The sequence below is a fragment of the Vombatus ursinus genome, unplaced genomic scaffold, assembly GCF_900497805.2.
Source record: "Vombatus ursinus unplaced genomic scaffold, bare-nosed wombat genome assembly UNPS02013950.1, whole genome shotgun sequence".
NCBI classification, from domain to species: Eukaryota; Metazoa; Chordata; class Mammalia; order Diprotodontia; family Vombatidae; genus Vombatus; species Vombatus ursinus.
The window spans coordinates 1242918-1266614 of NW_020953728.1; the positions used below are offsets into that span (position 1 = coordinate 1242918).

Here is a 23697-nt window from a genome sequence, read left to right on the forward strand (position 1 = left end):
AATTTCCTTTCTTGGTGCAGGTACACCATCCAAGGCCTTCCTACCCAGGAATACTGCCCTCGTGCATAGGTCCCCTTCTCATTCTGCCCTAGATCTGTGACCCAGAGCTAGGTAGTTGGTGACAAATCTGCCAATTGGTATCTATCTCCACTGCAGTGCCATGATATGGGTCTGGGCATATCCCAGTATGGATCTGAGAACTTCTCTTGCTTTGGTACACAAACTCTCCCTGGGTGCTGAAGTGGCCCAGTATCAGAAAACTTCTCTGTTTCCCTATGCTGACTTGGTCTGCACAAATGCCTCATTGTGACTTTTTCTGGATTTCCCTATCATGATCCAATCTGGGGTGTTTCCTGGATATGTATGGAGGTGTTGTGGGTGAGAGTTCAGTCGCTCTGCTTCCTACTACTCTACATCTTAGCTCAGCTTCCTGTAATTGCTTCGTAATTGGAGTACCTGCATTAAGTGTTTCCCCATTCAAATTTATTTTCCACATAGCTGTCAAAGTGATTTTCCTAAAGTGTGTCTGGGAAAGGTGGTATGGGGTAGAGAGAGTCTGTCATGTCACTCCACTACTCAATAAACTCCAATGGCCCTCTATTGGCTTGAGGATCAGATATAAGCTCTTCTGTTCGTCATTTAAATTCCTTCACAACCTAGCCCCAATCCTATCATTCCCTATACATTATCTTGCTTCTTATATTCTACAATCCAGCTTAAATGGCCTTTCTGTACCTTCTGCCATATTCATGGCTTTGGACTGGCTGTCTCTCATGCCTACAATGAATTTTCTCCGTTTAGGAGTCCTTGTTCCCTGTTTCCATCAAAACTCTGCTCAAGCAGCACCTTATACATGAAGTCTTTCCCAATCCCCATAGCTGCTAGTGCTGTACACACCCTCAAATTTAGCCTCTATTTATTTTGTGTATGTGTGTGTGTGTATGTATACATACATTATATATATATATATATATATACACACACATACATATATATGAGAGAGGGAGAGAGAGAGAGAACACAGAGAGAGTGAGAGGAAGAGAAAGAGAGCGAGTGAGAGAGAAAGAAATAGAGAGTCTCTTTCTAATAGAACATAAGCCACTTAAGGGGACAGAATTTCATTTTTGAATCCCTAGACCAGTGCCTGGCACAGAAGTAGGCACTAACAAATGCATTTTAATCGACAAACAGAGAAAAAATAACTCTGAGAGATTTCATCTCATTTTGCATGGTCCTGAAAGAAATCTAAAGGCCTGGCTTTTCTTTGCCAGGGAGACTGTTGGAATGGTTAACCTTGCTATGGAGCTGGGGAACATAAGGAAAAGCAGGAATTTGGGGAGAGTAAAAGCAAGCAGCAGGCACAGATAATCAACCAATAGCTACATATTAAGCAAAGAAGGAAACAAACCTGGAAAAGGGAACAGGGAGAAAGGGCATCTCCACAGAAGATCTTTATACTATATACTTGGGTCTAATTATTCCTTATTCATGGATCTGTTTTATTTCTTCCTTTTAATAACATTTTCTTCTATAACAACTCTGCTTATAAAAGGGGACTCAACATAATATATGTATAGAGCTATGAATGCATTTTCCCAGGATTCCTTTGTGAGAGCTATAAACCAGGTGAGTAAATGGAACTAATGCAGGCCTTCAGGAAAACACATGTTTTTGAATAATGTAGCAATGAGTAGACACAAACTGATCATTCACAGTTCATTCATTCATCAATTATTTATTGAGCAGCCAATAAAATAGATAAGACACAATTCCTACAGTCAGGGAACTTAAAATCTAATAAGGGAGACACAAGTAGACAAATAGCAGAAGACAGCATAGCATCCTCCACTAACATCCTACTTTGACACCTTATCATGGTATGTAGGTAACACTAGATTATGTAACAGAGTGAAAGTTCTATTAGATCCTGCAAAAATGGAAAGGTATTAAATACAGTTCAGAGACCTGCATAGCCAAGTTCAAAAAGGCTCATCAGCATAAAGTTGAACAGCAGGTGATAAACTTTGAAAACAGAAAATGATTAAATTGGGCTACTAAAGTTTTGAAGCCAATAGAACAAGTCTTGTAGTTCTAACAAGCAGACAGTATATGATAAATATCATAAGCATGAATAAATTACCATACAATTCAAAGTCAGGGAATATTACTTTTCATCCCGCTAATAACAAAGGTTTCATGAACAAGACTGCAATTGTGGTCAGGCATAGTGGAGTACAATTTTAATTCCTGCTAGTAGAGGAGGTTGAGACTGGTGAATCTTTTGCATATAGAAGCTGATCCAGTATCCCCACTAAATTCATGCCAAAGTGGAGCTCACCAGAGTGGATAAGGAAAAAAAAAAAACAGAGCAGGCATGTTGACCATTTTTGGCAGAAGATAGGGGAGGAGAAGTAGAAAATACTGAAAGATTTCCATAGGTAGAGATGAGAGGTTATTCCCTGAGGAGTAGAGGACTCACAAGGCACAGAGGCAGGAAAGGACAAGGTAATTTGTGGGAATGTTAATATATGAAACTATATATATATGAAAAAGCTATGCTTTCACACCAGGAGCTGTAGTCGCAACCCTACACACAGGTGGCCCAGGTCATCTTTTTACTGGAAGCAGCAGTGGGATTCAACAGCATCCTGGGTTTCTGAGCAGCCTTTTAAGGACCTCACAGCTCACCTCCTGGTGTGAGGAAGGGCTAGAAAAGATGCGTTAAGGGGCAGCTAGGTGGTGCAGTGGATAGAGCACTGGCCCTGTATTCAGGAGGACTTGAGTTCAAATCCGACCTCAGACACATAACACTAGCTGTGTGACCCTGGGCAAGTCACTTAACTCCACTGCCTAATCAAAAAAAAAAAAAAGAAAGAAAAAGAAAAGATGCCCTAAAAATTGTCTGTTTACCCAACCTGGCCTGTTTAACAGAGCAGGCAGGGATCCCACCCTGTGGTCAAAACACAAAAAAAAATGTACAAAAACTTCTGCAAAGATGATTCCACTTATCATTGGTACATGGAATGTGTGCACACTTATGAACAACACAAAATTCAGTACAGCTGAAAGATGAACAGCTCTTGTTGCAAGAGAACTCAGCAAGTATCACATCTAAATAGCAGTCCTAAGTGAAACAAGGCTAGCAAATGAAGGCCAGCTTACCAAAGTCAGAGCTGCATCCATGTATTTCTGGAGTGGCTGCAGTGAAAGGGAACACTGTGAAGCTGGCAAAGGTTTTGCAGTCAAAACTAATCTAGTCAACAAGCTTGTATGCCTACCAAAAGGAGAGAATGACAGGCTCATGACAAACGCAATTGCCACTTGCAGGAAAGTGCCATGCCACCATGATCAGTACCTATGTTCCCACCATGATGAACCCTGAAGAAGTCAAAGAAAAATTTTATGAAAAAAAGAAATTTTATGAAGATGATGAGGAGACCTAGATCATCAATAATTCTGGGTGACTTTAATGTTAGAGAAGGCACAGACTACCAGACATGGCAGGGAGTGCTTGGGAGGAATGGAGTTGGAAACAGCAACACCAATGGTCACTTACTACTGAAGACTTGTGCATCTCATGACCTTCTCATCACCAACACTGTCTTTCATCTACCTAAACACAATAAAACTTTGTGGATGCACCCTCACAGCAAACATTGGCATTTAATAGACAATGTCTTTGTAAGGAGGAGAGACAGACAGGATGTGAGAATGACAAAAGCAATGTGTGGTGCTGGACTGATCATAGACTTATCCTTTCCAAGCTAAATATTCATATTCAACAAAAGCAGTGGCCCCAAGGCAAGATGACTACCAGAAGACTTAATGTCAACAGATTAGAGCACTTATCTGAGTTGGAAGGGTACATTGCTTACATGGAGGGAAGGTTGAACCAACACATGGTTGGAGCGGAAAAGGAGCAGGCAGCTTTCAGAGATCTGGTACACAGCACTGCATTTACTCATCTGGGTCAGAACACTTGCAAACATCAACACTGATGTGATGAAAATGATGGGGAAATTCAGAAACTACTAAAAAAAAACAAGAACTCCACAGGGACCAGCAGGATAATTTACCTATCTCTAAGAAGACAACATTTAACTCCATTAAAAGTTAAGTACAAACAAAGCTTAGAGAGATGCAGGAGTGTTGATTCAGTAAGAAGGAAGATGAAATTCAGTTTTATTCTGATAGTAACAATCCAAAATACTTTTATGATGCCCTGAAGGCTATTTATGGGCCAAAGATATGTGGTACTTCTCAACTACTGAGTGAGCCACATTGATTAGTGTTAAGGACATGATCCTGGGGAGATGGACTAAACACTTCCACAGTATTCTCAACAGACCTTCATCAATCAATGCTGAAGCAACTGACTGTTTAACTGAGGTTGAAGTCAATCCTTCTCTAGTCAAACTTCCAACTGAAGAAGAGGTTTTGAATGCCATTAGGCTCCTCTTCTGTGGCAAAGCTCCTGGTGCTGATTTACAAGGTGGGGGGTCCATTGCTCACACAAAAACTGAATGAAATTTTCCAAGTTATATGGCAAAAGGAGGTTATCCCCCAGGAGTTCAAAGATGACTCCGTTGTCCATCTCTACAAAGGTAAAGGAAAAAGATTGTCTTGTGACAATCACGGAGGAAGTCTCTCTCTTAATCATTGCTGGCAAGATTCTTGCCAGAGCCCTTCTTAATAGGCTGATCCTTCACCTGGTGGATGGTCATCTACCTGAGAACCAGCGTGGCTTCAGAAAAGCCCAGGTAATGGTTGATATGGTGTTCGCTGCCTAATAATTCCAGAAGAAATACTAGGAGCAGGACAGAGGTCTGTACGCAATATTCGTCGATCAGACCAATGCCTTTGATACTGTCAGTTGTGAGGGTTTATGGGAAAAGTATGTCAAAATTTGGTTGCCTGAGTTCTCAGATGAAGAAATTAAAGCCATCTATAGTCATATGAAAAAATGCTATAAATCACTATTGATTAGAGAAATGCAAATCAAAACAACTCTGAGGTACCACATCACACCTATCAGATTGGCCAACATGGCAAAACAAGAAAATGATAAATGTTGGAGAAGATGTGGGAAAATTGTAACATTAATGCACTGTTGGTAGAGTTGTGAAATGATCCAACCATTTTGGAGAGCAATTTGGAACTATGCCCAAAGGGCTACAAAAATGTGCACACCCTTTGACCCTGCAGTAGCACTCCTAGGGCTGTATCCCAAAGAGATCATGCAAATGGGAAAAGGACCTACATGTTCAAAAATATTTATAGTAGCTCTTTTTGTGGTGGCAAAGAATTGGAAATTGAGAGGATGCCCATCAATTGGGGAATGGCTGAACAAGTTGTGGTATATGAATGTAATGGAATACTGTTGTGCTATAAGAAATGATGAACAGGCTGACTTCAGAAAAACCTGGAAAGACTTGTATGGTCTGATGCTGAGTGAAGTGAGCAGAACTAAGAGAACATTGTATACAATAACAGCCAATTGTGTGATGACTAATATTGATAACCTTAACCCTTCCCGGCAATACAAGAACCTAAAACATCTCCAAAGGCCTCGTGATGGAAAATGCTATCTACATCCAAAGAAAGAACTATAGAATTTGAATGCAGATCGAAGTATACTACTTGCTATTTTTTTTCTCTTCTGTTGAGTTTTGTTTCCTCTTTCTGGTGGTTCCTCCTATTGGTTCTAATTCTTACTTACAACATCACTAATGTGAAAATATGTTTAATAGGAATGTATATTTATAGCCTATATAAGGTTGTGCACCATCTTGGGAAGGAAGGGAGAGAAAAATTTTAAAGTCAAAAGCATATGGAAGTAATTGTTGATAAATCAAAATAAATTAATAAAAATTTTTTTTAAAAAATTAGGTTACCTGGATTTAAGGCTGGGAGCCAAGATGACAGAGTAAGCAATAAGTCACAGTCATTCTCTTTTATTGACCTCGAAAAAAAGCAGAAAATAGCACCCCAGGAAAAATTCTGGAACAGCAGAGTCAGAGGAAAGATAGGGTGAAGGAATCTATTAATCCAGAAAACTTGAAGGATCTCCAAAAAAGGTCTGTGTCACTTGGATAAAAGGAGAGCACAGTTGAGGAGGGAAGCGTCCCAGCAAGTCAGAAATAAGCCCTACTTCAGCAAACCAGCATGAGATCCTGAGCCCCAGGGTAGTAGAATAGGCAAATGCCAATACCAGGACCATTGTGTGCCCTAGTATAGCCAGGGGAATTGGCAGACTCTAGCTCAGAGAACCACCACGTGCACTGGTGCAGCTTCAGGTAGGCAGGCATCTCCTAGCAGCAGACCTCGCCATGCTCCAGCACAGCCCAGGGCAGGTGGCATCCTCCAGTGACCAGACTCCCATGTGCTTCAGTGTAGCCTTGGGGAAACAGAAAAACCCCACCTGGCCTCAGTACATGCCAGACACCACCACTAGGACCCCAGCTCAGCATCAGATAAGCTGCCAGACCCCTACAGCCCCAAGCTGCCAGCGCACAAAGCCAGTGACCAGGCCCCTGGCCCCCAGCACAAGAAGCCTGGGACAGTGCCCCCTGTGCCCCAGAAGCAGAGCTCAACTTTAAAATTCAAGAAACAGACAAACAAGATCAGCAAGAAGCAAAAATGAACACTGACCACAGGCTGTTTCTATGGGGACAAGGAAGATTGACACACAAACTCAGAAGAGGACAACATTACCAAAATACCTAATCCGAAACATCAAAGGGGAATAAGAATTGGTCTCCAGCCCAAAAAGCCTTCTTGAAAGAGCTCAAGAAGGATTTTAAAAGTCAAATAAGAGAAGTAGAAGAAAAATTGGGAAAAGAAATGAGAGGTATGCAAGAGAGTGTTAAACAGCTTGGAAAAAGAAGGACAAAAATTGACTGAAGAGAAAGAACTTCTTAAAAAGTAGAATTGGTCAAATGGAAAAGGAGGTACAAAAGCTCACTGAAGAAAACAATTCCTTAAAAATTAGAACTGGGCAAGAGGAAGCTAATGCCTCTATGAGACATAAAGAATCACTCAAACAAAATCAAAAGAATGAAAAAATAGAAGAAAATGTAAAAAACCTCATTGTAAAAACAACTGATCTGGAAAATAGATGCAATAATTTTGATTACATTAAATCGAAAAGTTTTTGCAGAAAGCCAATACAACCAAGATTAGAAGGGAAGCAGAAAGCTGGGAAACAATTTTTACAGCCAGTGTCTCTGAAAAAGGCCTCATTTCTAAAATATATAGTGACCTGAGTCAAATTTATAAAAATACAAGTCATTACTCAATTGATAAATGATCAAAGGATATGAACAGGCAGTTTTCAGATGAAGAAATTAAAGCTATCTATAGTCATATAAAAATGCTCTAAATCATTATTGATTAGAGAAACACAAATAAAAACAATTCTGAGGTACCACATCATACCTATCAGGTTGGCTAACATGACAAAACAGGAAAATGACAAATGTTGGAGAATATGTGGGAAAATTGGAACATTAATGTATTGCTGGTGGAGTTGTGAACTGATCTAACCATGCTGGAGAACAATTTGGAACTATGCCCAAAGGGCTATAAAACTGTACATACCCTTTGATCCAGCAATACGACTTCTAGTTCTGTATCCCAAAGAGATTATAAAAATGGGAAAAGGACCCACAAGTACAAAAATACTTATACCAGCTCTTTCTGTGGTGGCCAAGAACTGGAAATTAAGGGGATGCCCATCAATTGGGGAATGACTGAGCAAGTTATGGTATATGAATGTAATGGAATATATTGTTCCATAAGAAAGGATGAGCAGAGAGACTTCAGAAAAACCTGGAAAGACTTACATGCACTGATGCTGAGTGAAGTGAGTAGAACCAGGAGAACATTGTAAACAGTAACAACAACATTGTACAATGACTAACTTTGGTAGACTTACCTCTTCTTAGCAATGCAAGGATCTATGACAACTCCAAAAGACTCATGATGGAAAATGCTATCCACATCCAGAAAAAGAACTATGGAGTTTGAATGCAGATCAAAGCATTCTATTTGCTCTCTTCTTTTTGTTTGTTTCTTCTTCCTCGTGGTTCCCCATTGGTTCTAATTCTTCTTTACAATACGACTAATGGGGGCAGCTAGGTAGCACAGTGGGTAGAGCACTGGCCCTAGAGTCAGAAGGACCTGAGTTCAAATCCGGCCTCAGACATTTGACACTCACTAGCTGTGTGACTCTGGGCAAGTCACTTAACCCCAATTGCCTCATCAAAAAAAAAAAAAAACCAATATGACTAATGTGAAAATAAAAAAAATAAATTAAAAAATAGATCCAGGAGAGATAACTTAAGAATTACTGGTCTAACTACCTGGAAGCCATGATCAAAAAAAGAGCCTGGCCAGCATCTTTCAAGAAATTATCAACTCCCCTGATAGCCTAGAACCAGATGGTAAAATACCCATTGAAAGAATCCACCAATCACATCCTGAAAGAGATCCCAAAATGAAGACTACAAGGAATATGGTAGCCAAATTCCTAAATTACCAGGTCAAGGAGAAAATACTGCAAACAGCCAGAAAGAAACAATTTAAATATTGTGGAACCACAGAAAGGATTACGCAGGACCTAATAGCTTCTACATTAAAAATTTGGAGGGGTTGAAATATGATATTCCAGAAAGCAAAGGATCTTGTATTACAACCAAGAATCAACTACCCAGCAAAACTGAGCATAATCTTTCAGGGTAGGAGATGGACATTCAATAAAATAGGGGACTTCCAAACTTTCTTGATGAAAAAACCAGAGCTGAACAGAAAATTCAAGCTTCAAATACAAGACTCAAGAGAAGTACAAAAAAAGTATATAGGAAAGAAAAAAACAAACATGTTATTCAATAAGATTAAACTGTTTACATCCCTATATGGGAACATGATACTTGTAACTCTTGAGAACTGTATCATTATTATGACATTATGACATTATGAAGGGACAGATGGTGGGTATGAGTTGACTTTGATACGATGATAATAAAAATTAATTAAGAGGTGAAAAAAGGGATTGTACTGGGAGAAGAGGAAAGAAGGAGGCAGTGTAAATTAGTATAAATTTGTGTACAAAGTGTAAATTTGCATAAAAATGTAAATTACATCACATGGAGAGGCACAAAGACCTATTACAGTAGAGGGAGAGAAGGGAGGGAGAAAAGCATAAATGGGAGAGGGGAATACAATAGAGAGAAAGACAGTTAGTAATCATACCGGTGAATGTGAATGGTATGAAGTCTCTCATAAAACAGAAGTGGAAAGCAGAGTGCAAAAACTTTAATCATACAATATATTGTTTTCAAGAAACAAATTTGAAGCAGAGAGATACACACAGAGTAAAGGTAAAGGGTTGGAGTGGAATATATTATGTTTCAGCTGAAGTAAAAAAAGCAAGGGCAGCAATCCTGATCTGAACAAAGCAAAAGCAAAAATAGATCTAATTAAAAGAGATAAGAAAGGAAACCACATCCTGCTAAAAGGTACCTCAGACAACGAAGAAATATCATTACCAAACATATATGCACCAAGTAGTTACCATCCAGATTCTTAGAGGAGTAGTTAAGTGAGTTACAGGAAAAAATAGATAGCAAAAGAATATCAGTGGAAGACCTCAACCTTCCCCTCTCAGAACTAGATAAATCTAACCATAAAGTAAACAAGAAAGAGGCTAAGGAGGTGAAGAAAATTTTTAGAAAAGTTAGATATTGTAGACCTCTGGAGAAAATTGAATGGGATTAGAAGGAAATATACCTTTTTCTCAGCAGTACATGGCAACTACACAAAAATTGACCATGTATTAGGGTATAAAAACCTCATAATCAAATGCAGAAAGGCAGAAATATTTAATGCATCCTTTTCAGATCACAACGCAATAAAAATCACGGAAAGATAGACTAAAAATTAAATGAAAACTAAATAAGCTAATCCTAAAGAATAAGTGGGTCAAACAACAAGTCATAGAAATAATCAATAACTTCATCTAAGAGAATGTTAATGAGACAACATACCAAAACTTACAGCATGCTGCCAAAGTAGTTCTTAGGGAAAATTTTATATCTCTAAATACTTACATGAATTAAATAGAGAAAGAGATCAATGAATTGGGAATACAACTAAAAAAGCACAAATTAAAAATTCTCAATTAAATACCAAATTAGAAATTCTGAAAATCAAAGGAGAAGAGAGATTAATAAAACTGAAATTAAGAAAACTACTGAATTCATGAATAAAACTAAGAACTGGTTTTATGAAAAAAATAGATGAGCTTTTAGTAAATTTGATTTAAAAAAAAGAAAACCAAATTACAAGTATCAAAAATGAAAAGGGTGAAGTCACCATTAATGAAAAGGAAATTAAAACAATAATTAGGAGCTATTTTGCCCAACTGTATACCAATAAATCTGACAATCTAAGTAAAATGGATGAATAATGACAAAAATACAAATTGTACAGTTTAACAGAAGAGGAAATAAAATACTTAAAAAACCCTATTTCAGAAAAAGAAATTGAACAAGCCATCAATGAACTCCCTAAGTAAAACTCTCCAGTGCCAGATGGATTTACAAGTGAATTCTACCAAACATTTAAAGAATCATTAATCCCAGTGCTATATAAAATATTTGGAAAAATAGGTGAAGGAGTCCTACCAAATTCTTTTTGTGATAGAAATATGATGCTGATACCTAAACCTGGAGGAGCCAAAATAGAGAAAGACAATTATAGACCAATTTCCCTAATGAATATCAGTGCAAAAATTTTAAATTAAATATTAGCCAAAAGATTACGGCAACTTATCACAAGGATAATATGACCAGGTGGGATTTATACCAGGGATGCATGACTAGTTCAATATTGGAAAAACTATGTTCATAACTGACCATATCAATAATGAAATTAACAGAAATCACATGATTATCTCAATAGATGCAGGAAAAGTTTTTGACAAAGTACAACACCCATTCCTATTAAAAACACTAGAGACCATAGGAATAATAGTTTTCCTTAAAATAATGCAGTGCATCTACCTAAAACCATCAGCAAGCATTATATGTACTGGTGATAAGCTAGAAGCATTTCCAATAAGATCAGGGGTGAAACAAGGATGCCCATTATCACCACTGTTACTCAATATTTTACTGGAAATGCTAGCTTTAGCAATAAGAAATGGAACACAAAATTGAAGGAATTAGAATAGACAATGAACAAATAAAGCTGTCACTCTTTGCAGATGGTATGACGGTATACTTAGAGGATCCTAGAGAATCAAGTAAAAAACTATTTGAAATTATTAACAACTTCAGCAAAGTTGCAGGATGTAAAATAAACTCACATAAATCATCATTTCTATATATTACTAACAAAGCCCAACAACAAGAGATAGAAACAGAAATTCCATTTAAAGTAACTATAGACAACACACAATATTTGAGAGTCTACATCCCAAGACAAACCCAGGAACTATATGAACACAATTACAAAACACTTTTCACACAAATAAAATCAGATCTAAATAATGGGAAAAATACCAGTTGCTCATGGGTAGGCCGAGCTCATATAATAAAAATGACAATTCTACCTAAATTAATTTACTTATTCAGTGCCATACCAATTAAACTACCAAACAATTATTTTACAGTGATAGAAAAAATAATAACAAAATTCATCTGGAAGAACAAAAGGTCTAGAATATCAATGGAATTAATAAAAAGAAATGCAAGGCAAAGTGGCCTAGCCATACCAGATCTAAAACTGTGTTATAAAGCAGCAATCATCAAAACTATTTGGTACTAGCTAAAAAATAGAGTGGTAGATTAGTGGAATAGGTTAGGTACACAGACACAGTAGTCAATGATTACAGTAATCTAGTGTTTGATAAACCCAAAGACTCTAGCTTTTCAGATAAGCACTCACTATTTGATAAAAACTGTTGAGAAAACTGGAAAATATTATGGTAGATGGGGCAGCTAGGTGGCGCAGTGGGTAGAGTTCTAGTCTTGGAATCAGGAGGACCTGAGTTCAGATCCAGCCTCACACAATTGACATTTACTTAGCTGTGTGACCTTGGGCAAATTACTTAACCCCAATTGCTTCACCAAAAAGCAAAAAAAAAAAAAAAAAAAAAAAGGAGGAGCAACAAGGTGGTGCGGTGGATAGAGCACTGGCCCTGGAGTTAGGAGGACCTGAGTTCAAATCTGGCCTCAGACACTTGACACTTACTAGTTGTGTGACCCTGGGCAAGTCACTTAACCCCACTGCCTAGCCAAAAGAAACAAAACAAAAAAAAACTATTATGGCAGAAACTAGGCATAGACCAACATCTTATACCATATACCAAGATAAAGTCAAAATGGCTACACAATTTAGATATAAAGACTGATAGTATAAGCAAATTAGGAGAGCAAGGAATAGTTTACCTGTCAGATACATGGAGAAGGGAAGAATTTATGACCAAACGAGATAGAGAACATTATGAAATGCAAAATGGATAATTTTGATTACATTATGTTGAAAAGTGTTTGCACAAACAAAGCAAATACAATCAAGATTAGAAGTGAAGCAGAAAGCCAGGAAACAATTTTTATAGGCAGTGTCTCTGATAAAGGCTTCATATCTAAAATACATAGAGAACTGAATCAAATTTATAAGGATGCAAGTCATTCTCCAATTGATAAATGGTCAAAGGATATGAACAGGCAGTTTTTTTTTCTTTTTTGCTTTTTGGTGAGGTGATTGGGGTTAAGTGACTTGCCCAGGGTCACACAGCTAGTAAGCGTTAAGTGTCTGAGGCTGGATTTGAACTCAGGTCCTCCTGACTCCAAGGCCAGAGCTCTATTTACTGCGCCACCTAGCTGCCATTCCAATAGGCAGTTTTTAGATGAAGAAATTAAAGTTATCTATAGTCATATGAAAATGCTACATTGCTGGTGGAGTTATGAACTGATCTGACCATTCTGGAGAACAATTTGGAACTATGTCCAAAGGGCTATAAAACTGTGCATACCCTTTCACCCAGCAATACCACTACTAGGTCTGTATTTCAAAGAGATAATATCAATGGGAAAAGGACCCACATGTACACAAATATTTGTGGCAAATCTTCTTGTGGTAGCCAAGAATTGGAAATTGAGGGGATGCCCATCACCTGGGGAATGGCTGAACAAGCTGTGGTATATGAATGTAATGGAATGCTATTGTTCCATAAGAAATGATGAGCAAGCAGATTTCAGAAAAACCTGGAAAGACTTGCATGAACTGATGCTGAGTGAAGTGAGCAGAACCAGAACATTTAACACAGTAACAGCAACATTGTATGATGACTAATTTTGATAGACTTAGGTCTTCTCAGCAATGCAAGGATCTAAGACAATTCCAAAAGACTCATAATTGGAAAATACTATCCACATCCAGAGAAATAACTATGGAGTCTAAAAGCAGATCTAAACATACTATTTTCTCTCTCTTTTGTTTTGTTTTTTCTTTCTTGTGGTTTTTCCATTTGATTCTGATTTTTCTTTCACAATATGACTAATGTGGAAATATGTTTAATATGACTGTACATGTATAGCCTATCTTGCATGCCATCTTGGGGGGGAAAGAGGGGAAGAAGGGTGAAAAATGTGGAACTCAAAATCTTATAAAGTAAATGTTGAAAACTAAAAATAAGTAAATAAATTTTTTGGAAAAAAAAGAAATGAAAAAAACATTTAAAATGAATAAAAATAAAAATTAAATTAATAAGAAAAAATATTTGGTTGCCCAAAGAAGTTCATCAGTATTGTATGCCAATTTCATGACAGTATTCTTGCCTGGGTTCTAGATACTGGTGTGCTCGCGCTTTCCCAGTCACCAATGGAGTGAAATAAAGCTATGTGCTTGCTTTTTAGTACAGTGTTTCCGGCAATATTGTGAGACACCTTCAATAAGGACAAACACAGTATCAAGGTCAGCTACCAGACTGGCTGCAAGTCAAGATTAAAATAGAGAGAGAGTTGGTGCATGATTTTTTGTTTGCAGATGATTGTGCACTCAATGCAGCTTATGAAGCTGAGATACATCAATCAATTCTCTGCTGTTTGTGCTAATTTTGGCCTAACAATTAACACGAAGAAAACACAGGTGTTCTACCAGCCAGCACCATACCAAGCATACATGGAACCATCAGTTACAGTAAATGGAAGTTTTGAATACTTTTTTGAATGATAAGTTCACTTAGCTTGGCAGTATACTTTCCAGGGATGCACACACTGATAATGAGATTGACATTGTCAAGGACAGCTAGGTGGTGCAGTGAATAGAGAACCAGCCCTGGAATCAGGCGTACCTGAATTCAAATCTGGCCTCAGAAATTTGACACTCACTAGCTGTGTGACCCTGGGCAAGTCAGTTAACCCCAATTGCCTCACCACAAAAAACGAAATAAAGGAAGGAAGGAAGGAAGGAAGGAAGGAAGGAAGGAAGGAAGGAAGAAGAGAAAGAAAGAAAGAAAGAAAGAAAGAAAGAAAGAAAGAAAGAAAGAAAGAAAGAAAGAAAGAAAGAAAGAAGGAAGGAAAGGAGGAAAGAAGGAAAGAAGGAAAAAAGGAAAGAAAAAGAAAGGAATACAGAGATTGACACTGCCAGAACTAGCTCAGTGTTTGGGAAGCTCTGAAGGAAAGTGTCAGAGACAAGGTATTAGACTGACTATCAAACTGAAGGTCTACAGAGCTGCTATACTGAACTCATTGTTGTGCCCGTGAAACCTGGACATACCAGCGCCATGCCAGGAAACTGAATTGCTTCCATTTGAATTGTCTTGGGAAGATTCTGAAGATCATCTAGGAGGATAAGGTACCATACACTGTGGTCCTTTCTTAAACTAAACTGCCAAGCATTCAGACTCTACTGCAAAGAGCACTACTTCAATGGGCTGGCTATGTTTGAATGCCAAATGTACACTTGCCCAAAAGACTACTTTATGGAGAACTCACACAAGGCAAGAACTCATGTGGTGGTCAGAAGAAGTGATATAAGGACTCTCTAAAAGTCTCTCTGAAGAACTCTGGAATTGGCTGCATGACATAGGAGACTCTGGCACAGGATTGCCCAGCATGGCATCCCCTCATCAAACTAGGTGCTTTGCTCTATGAATAAAATAAAAGTGAAGTAGCTCAAAAGAAACGCAAGATGCACAGATTTAGAGACTCCTCCTCAAATGTTCACACAGACTATTTGTGCCCAACCTGTGGTAGAGCATTCTGAGCTCATATTTGTCTGAACGGTCACAATGAGACAAAGCATAACTTGATTCCAACATAGTGATGTCATTTTGGTCCTCCCCGAGAACAAAGGACAACAATCAACCAACCGCCAACCCTCTGGTCTAAGCCATAATCTCCTCACACCTGGACTAGTGATAGTCTTTTGGTTAGTCTCCCTCCTGCAAGTCTTTCTCTACTCTAGTCCATCTTCCTCTCAGCTCTCAAAGTGACCATTCTCAAGTGTAGGTCTGACCATGTCACCCCCCCACTCAATAAACTCCATTGGCTCCCTAGCACTGCAGGATTAAATATAAAATACTCCGGCATTCAAAGGTCTTCGTAACCCTATCCCCCTCCTCCACTTTTCAGTATTGTTACACATTACACTCCTCTGTATACTCTAATACTCAATGACATTGGCCTCCTTGCATAAGACACTAAATCTCTTGGCTCTGGGTATTTTCACTGGCTGTCCATTAAATGTCTAGAATTTTCTTTCTCTCCTCATATCTATTTCCTGACTTCCCTGGACCTATACCAAGGCACCACCAGACCCATTCTTGGCACCATAATGGAGACAGGTGCCAACTGGGAGCTTTGTTGCCCACTACCCAATTAAAGGGCACAGGTTCAGGGTGAGTGAGAAGGGGTGCCATTCCAGGTAGGGAGCCCCTGGATCGCATATTAAGAAAGAAGGAAGTTCAGAAGCAAACAACCTCAGTGTGGCTCAGGCTCCAGGAGCCAAGGAGGGTCTTAGTTCCAGCATCTAGTCCAGCCTGTAAAGAAATAATAAGTAGAAGAATCCCAGACCAAAGGGTGCCTATAATTCCTTCACTCTGAACCAAAAAGGCTTTTCAGATGGCTGATAGGGGCTACATCCAGCAGCATTTTACCAAATAGCAGGAACTTGCAGAGCTCAGACTAGGGTGGGGAGGGGAGAGCAGTGATGAGACTTTGCCTTGAATCAACGCACTTTGATCAACCACGATTTGACTATTTTTTGCGAGGTAAAACTGTCTACATATGATACGTGGCAAAAAATCCAAGCATTTTGAAAAAAAGTTATCTTTTTTCAAAACTCTTCTTCAAAAGGAAATTCTGGATGAACATTTTCCGCAGTTAGCAAAGGTCACTGATGAGCAGGATGATATATGCAAATCATTTGAAGAATATGCAACTGTTAATTGGAGAATACAATACAATGACTGACTTTGAGAATCATGACATCACACTCAAAATAGCATTTCAGCATCACCTAGTTGATATCATCAAGGCATCTAAAGAACTACAGATGGAATTGATTGAGCTCTCAGTAGAGCATTTTAAAGTCACTGTTTGATGCTAAGAAAGATCTATTTGAAATACGGCAAAATGCAATAGACTATCCATGCCTTTGGCAACATGCCCAAAAAAAGCTTTCTTGCTTTTCAACCACTTATTGTGAATCTACATTCCCCTACCTAATCCAAATCAAGATACCCTTGAGGTCACAAATGACTGACACCCATCTAGAGGATCAGCTGAAACTGCGAACCTTCATGCTGCAACCAAATATTAAAATGCTTTCTAACAAAAAGCAGACACAAAAAAGTCATTAAAAGGTTAGTTAATTTTAAAATTAACAAATAGTTTTGATTTTTTTGAAATTATTAAGTACATAATGGTCAGATTTTTACAAAATAATGTAGATTTTTAAGTTTATCTAACTGAAGTTTCTTGAATGCACTTATTTGATTAGAGCTAAATATTAATGCAGTTTTCCAATATGAAAAGGGTCCTCACCCCTGACCTAGACCATTCCTGTTAACCAACCCCAAATGTCCCAGTCAGATGTCCCTTCATGTTTAATCTCACAGACCTGTCCCTAACTTTCCAATGAAATTCAAATGCTGGTAATATTAAGGGTTTAATTAAACACATATGTGTAACATTTAGTTAATCCCAATTTAAACAGTTCTCATTCTGTTATCTTGGGTTTAGCTCTCTACTTTATTAAGTTGCCTGTTTCTGAGAACCAGTTCCCCTTGGAAATTCAGTGTTGAAAGGATCTGTCCGTGACTACTGTTCACAAATTGGCCAGTTTGGTCCACTCAAACTCAGAGACATGCATCCTTGAATCAACATTTTACTGTCTTTAACTGTAGTGTTAGCTGTTAACAGTACCTAGAATGGGCCTTATTTCTAGGGCAGATTTACAGAGGCATTTCTTCCTGTAGATTAACTTTCCAGGTTCCAAGTCTCTTGTGGAGATTTCCTAGGCAATGCTGCTTAAGCCTACTGCAGATGAAGATAATTTAGTAGGGCCTGACAAAACCTAATTATATTAGCCTTCCAATAAGTAGTCCATTAGTTCACTAGCCAGGGGAAATCTTACAAAATTTACTTTATTACCATCAGGGCTATAGGAAGAACATCAATTAGGCTACCTATAATTCATCTGAAAGCCTGGAGTTTCAGTCTTCATATACTACTTGTTCTTTCTGTCTTTACCTATCTTTACACTGCCAAGATAATGCTATCTGTAAGCTAGAGGAAGTATCTTTAAAAAAGAATCCTTGAGGGGCAGCTAGGTGGCGCAGTGGATAGAGCACTGGCCCTGGATTCAGGAGGACCTGAGTTCAAATCCGGCCTCAGACACATAACACTTACTAGCTGTGTGACCTTGGGCAAGTCACTTAACCCCACTGCCTAGCCAAAAAATAAATAAATAAATAAAATAAAAAGAATCCTTGAGAGAGGCAGAGCCAAGATGGTGGAGTGAAGGCAGGAATTCACCTGAGCTCTCCCAAATTCCCCTCCAAACAGCTTTAAAATAACACCTCAGAACAACTTCTGGAGTGGCAGAAACAACAAAAGGACAGAGTGAAACAATTTTCCAACTCAAGAAGATTGACATGAAAGGTCTGTGTCAATGGGAGAAGAGTGGCACATAGTCCAGTGTAGGCCACACCCTTGCAAGTCAGCAATAGGCTGTGAGGGTGACAGGCAATTTCATGAGTCTCAGCCTACAGGCAGTAAGGGGGCTGGATAATTGGTCAGAAGGAGATTACAGAAGGAGATTTGTTAGCACTGGGTGTAGGACTCTGTTGCACTGCCTATACAGGAATTGGGTTCACAGGCCCAGGTCACAGTTACCTGGGTGAGGAGGAGCAATAGCACACAGTTCCAGAATAGAAAGACTGCTTGTATTGCGGAGACTAGGAGATCAGTGACCTTAGATCACACCACCTGAGAAGAACTGAAAACTTACAGGTCTCCAGAATTAGCTCTGAAAACAGCAGCACAAAAGCCTGAAATTTCAAACAGTGCCCCATCCAACCTAGGAACAAACATCAACTTTAACACAAAGTTAAAAGTCAAGAAAAAGTCTAGAAAAATGAGCAAAAATAACCAAAAAAAGAACTTGTACATAGAAAGTTACTATGGTAACAGGGAAGATCAAAACACAAATTCAAAAGAGGACCACAAATGTCAAAAGGCAAAGCCTCAAAGAAAAATGATTGGCATCAGGCCAAAAAAAATTCATGGAAGAGCTCAAAAAGGATTGTAAAAAACAAATAAGAAAAGTAGAAAAAAACTGGGGAAAGAAATGAGTAGTGCAAGAGAATCAGGAAAAAAGAATCAACAGCTTGGTAAAGGAAGCACAAAAAAATGGAAAAAGATACAAAAATTCTCTGAAGAAAACAACCCCTTAAAAAGTAGAATTGGCCAAATGGAAAAGGAATTACAAAAGCTCACTGAAGATAGTAATTCCTTAAACATTAGAACTGGACAAGTGGAAGCTAATTACTCCATGAGACATCAAAAAACAATAAAACAAAATAAAGAATGTCTCACTGGAAAAAATAACTGACCTAGAAAACAGACCAAGGAGAAATAATTTAAGAATTATTGGAATACCTGAAAGCCATGATCAAAAAAAGAGCCTACACATCATATTTCAAGAAATCATTAAAGAAAATTGCCCTGATATCTTAGGACCAGAGGATTCTATTTCCAAATAGAGATGGAAAGTATCCATTGATCATCTCCTGAAAAAAGATCCCAAAATGAAAACTCCCAGGAAAATTATAGCCAAATTCCAGATCTCCCAGATCAAGAAGAAAATACTACAAACAGCCAGAACAAAACTATTCAAATATCTTGCTCCAAGCAAGATACAGTCAGGATAATACAGGATTTAGCAGCTTCTAAAAGATCAGAAGGCTAAAAATATGATAACTGGAGAGCAAAGAAGCTAGCATTACAATCAAGAATCACAAACCTAGCAAAACTGAGTATAATCCTTCAGAAGAAAAAATACACATTTAATGAGACAGAGGACTTTCATGCATTCCTGATGAAAAGACCAGAGCTGGGCAGAAATTTGATTTTCAAATACAAGACTCAAGAGAAGCATAAAAAGGTAACTAGGAAAGAAAAATTATAGGGGATTCATTAAGGTTAAACTGTTTACATTTTTACATAGGAAGATATTTGTAACTCCTAAGATCTTTATCACTATTAGAGCACTTAGAAGAAGTATAAATAGACAAAGGGCATGGGTATGAGTTGATTATGATGGAATGATATAAAAAAAATTAAGGGATAAGAAAGAGGAATGCACCAGGAGAAGGGGGAAAGGAGAGGTAGAATGGAGTAAAATATTTCACATAAAAGAAGTGCAAAAGAGCTTTTGTGGTGGAGGGAGAAGATGGAGGTGGGAGTGGTGGGCTTGAACCTTATTCTCATGAACTGGCAGAAGGAAGGAATCTATCTTACCGTTTAGGGAAGTAGGAGGGGAGGACGATGACAAGGGTGGGGCTGATAGAAGAGAGGGCTGATTGGGGGAGATGGTGAATCACTTGTGAGAAAGGACTGGGTGAAAGGAAAGAGAGAGAAGGATAAATGAGAAAAATTGGATGGAGGGAAATACAGAATTAGTAATCATAACTGTGAATGTGAATGGGATAAAGTCACCCATAAAATGGAAGTAGATAAAAACCAGAATCCTAATATATATTGTTTACAAGAAACATACTTTAAACAGAGAGACACACACAGAGTAAAGGTAGGAGGCTGGAGCAGAATCTATTTTCAGATGAAGTTAAAAAAAAAAAAGCAGTGGTAGCAATCATGATCTCAAAGTAAAAGCAAAAATAGATCTAATTAAAAGAGATAAGGGAGGAAACTACATCTTACTAAAAGGTACTATAGAAAATGAAGTAATGTCAATGCTAAACATATATGCACCAAATAGTATAGAATTCAAATTCTTAAAGGAGAAATTAAGTGAGTTAAAGGAGGAAACAGACAGTAAAAGTATACTAGTAAGGGAGCCTCACCTTTCCCTCTCAGAACTAGATAAATCTAACCAAAAAATAAACAAGAAAGAAATTTAGGAGGTGAATAGATTTTTAGAAAAGTTAGATATGATAGAACTCTAGAGAAAACTGAATGGGAATAAAAAGGAATATACCTTTTTTCTCAATGGTACATGACACCTACACAAAAATTGATCATGTAGCAGGGCATAAAAATCTCTCAACCAAATGGAGGAAAGCAAAAATCTTAAATGCATATTTTTCAGATCACAATGCAATAAAACTATATTCCAAAAAGGGCTGTAGAAAGATAGATTAAAAATTCATTGGAAACTAAATAATCTAATCCTAAAGAATGAATGGGTCAAAGAACAAATCATAGAAACTATCAATACTTTCATTAAAAAGAATGACAACAATGTGAGAGCATGCCAAAATTTATGGGATGCAGCTAAAGGAGTACTTTGGGGAAAATGTATATCTCTAAGTACATATATCAATAAATAGAGAAAGAGCAGATCAATAAATTGGGCACATAGTAAAGAAAAAAAAGAACAAGTTAAAAATCCCCAATTAACATTAAATTAGAAATCCTGAAAATCAAAGGAGAGATTAATAAAAATGAAAGTAAGAAAATCATTAAACTAATAAATAAAACTAGGAGCTGGTTTTATGGAAAATAAAACAACAAAATAGATAAAGCATTAGTTAATTTGATAAAAAAAGAAAAAAGAAAACCAAATTACTGGTATAAAAAATGAAAAGGGTGAATTCACCACCAAAATAGTAGAAATGAAAACAATTATGAGGAGCTATTTTGCCCAATTATATGCCAATAAATTTGACAATCTAAGTGAAATGGATGAATATTTATAAAAAATATAAATTGCTTAAATCAACAAAAGAGGAAATAGAATACTTAACCCCACCTTAGAAAAAGAAATTGAACAAGTCATCAATGAGCTCCCTAAGGAAAAAAAAATCATTGAAATTATATGGATTCACAAGTGAATTTTACCAAACATTTAAAGAATAATTAATTCCAATACCTATTATTACCTATTATTCCAATAACCTATTTGGGAAAACAAGCAAAGAAGGAAAACTAACAAATTCCTTTGATGACAAAAATATAGTGCTGATACCTAAACTAGAAAGAGCAAAAACAGAGAAAAAAAGCTACAGACCTATTTTCCTAATGAATATTGATACAAAAAATTTAAATAAAATATTATCAAGGAGATTACAATAATATATCACAAAGATCATACACTACGACCAGGTGGGATTTATAACCAATATTCAATCAGAAAAATATCAGTATCGTTGACAATATCAACAACAAACTTAACAAAAATCGTGATTATTTCAATAGTTGCAGAAAAATCTTTTAATAAAACACAATACTCATTCCTATTAAAAACACTAGAAAACATAGGAATAAATAGAGCTTACCTTAAAACGATAAGTAGTATTTATCTAAAGCTATCAGCAAGCATTATCTGTAACAAGGATAAGTTAGAAGCCTTTCCAATAAGATTGGGGTGAAGTAAGGATGCCTATTATCATTATTGTTATTCAATATTGTACTAGAAATGATAGCTATAGCTCTTCTCTTGAGCCATTCTAGATAATTATTTAAAATGCTGAGGTACTCTCTTGATCCAGAGAACCCCACAAAATCATGCAAGTCACAGGGTTCAACTCTCCAGGTCCACTTCTAAAACACCCGTGAAACAATCCAAGCTATCAAGGGCATGCATATCCAAAAAGCCACTAAATATTTGAAAGATGTCACATTGAAGAAACAATGTGTTCCCTTCTGTTGATATAATGGTGGAGTTGGCAGGTGTGCCGAGGCTAAGTAATGGGGTAGAACACAGGGTCACTGGCCCAAAGACTGCTGAATTCTTGCTGCACGTGCTTAAAAATACAGAGTAATGTGGAACTGAAGGGTTTGGATGTGGATACTCTTGTTATTGAGCATATCCAGGTTAACAAGGCTCCCAAAATGCGACGGCATACTTCCAGGGATCATGGTCGAATCAACCCATACATGAGTTCTCCTTGCCATATTGAGATGATACTTACTGAAAAGGAACAAATTGCTCCTAAACCAGAAGAGGATATTGCTCAAAAGAAAAAGGTATCCCAAAAGAAACTGAAGAAACAAAAGCTTATGGCACAGGAGTAAATATGACATTAAAGTGCAAATAAAAGTGAAATGAAAACATTTGTAAGAGTTAAAAAAAAAAAAAGAAATGCTAGCTATAATTCCATTCTAGAAAACAATTTGGAACTATTCCCAAAGGACTATCAAACTGTGCACACCTTTTGACCCAGGAATACCACTACTAGGTTCTGTATAAGAGATTAAAAAAAAAAGGTAAAGGACCTACATGGACAGAAATATTTATAGCAACTCATTTTGTGGAGGCAAAAGAGTGGAAATTGTAATGGAATACTATTGTGCTATAAGAAATGATGAGAGGTAGATTTCAGAAAAACCTGGAAAGACATGTATGGACTGGTGCTGAGTGAAGTGAGAACCAGGAGAATGTTGTATACAGTAACAGCTATGCTGTGTGATGACTAACTTTGATAGGCTCAGCCTCTCTCAGCAATGCAAGGATTGCTAGTCTCAGGATGGAAAACTATCCACATCCAGAGAAAGAACTATAGAGTTTGAATGCAGATAGAAGCACACTATTTGCAGTTTTTTCCTTCTGTTTTCTTTTGTTTCCTCTTTCTTGTGGTTCCTCCTATTGGTTCTAATTCTTCCTTACAACATGACTAATGTGCAAATATGTTTAATAGGAATGTATACATAGAATCTACATCAAATTGCACATTGTCTTGGCAAGGGAGAAGAGAGAGGGGGAGAAAAATTAAATTTAAAACTCAAAAGTTTACGGAAGTGATTGTTGATACATCAAAATATATTAATAAAAAAAATGAGAAATTGAGGGGATGTTCCTCAACTGGGGAACAGCTAGACAAGTTTTGGCATATGATTATAATCATATTATTTCATTTCCTCTTCTGTTAACCTGGGCAATTTATATTTTTGTAAATATTCATCCATTTCACTGAGATTGTCAAATTTGCTGGCATACAATTGG

At 37.4% G+C, this 23697-nt stretch overlaps 1 pseudogene; it reads left to right on the forward strand.

The window, feature by feature from the left end:
* Positions 1-22218: 22218 nt before the first annotated feature.
* LOC114040794 lies at positions 22219-22769 on the forward strand (annotated as a pseudogene).
* Positions 22770-23697: the final 928 nt, after the last annotated feature.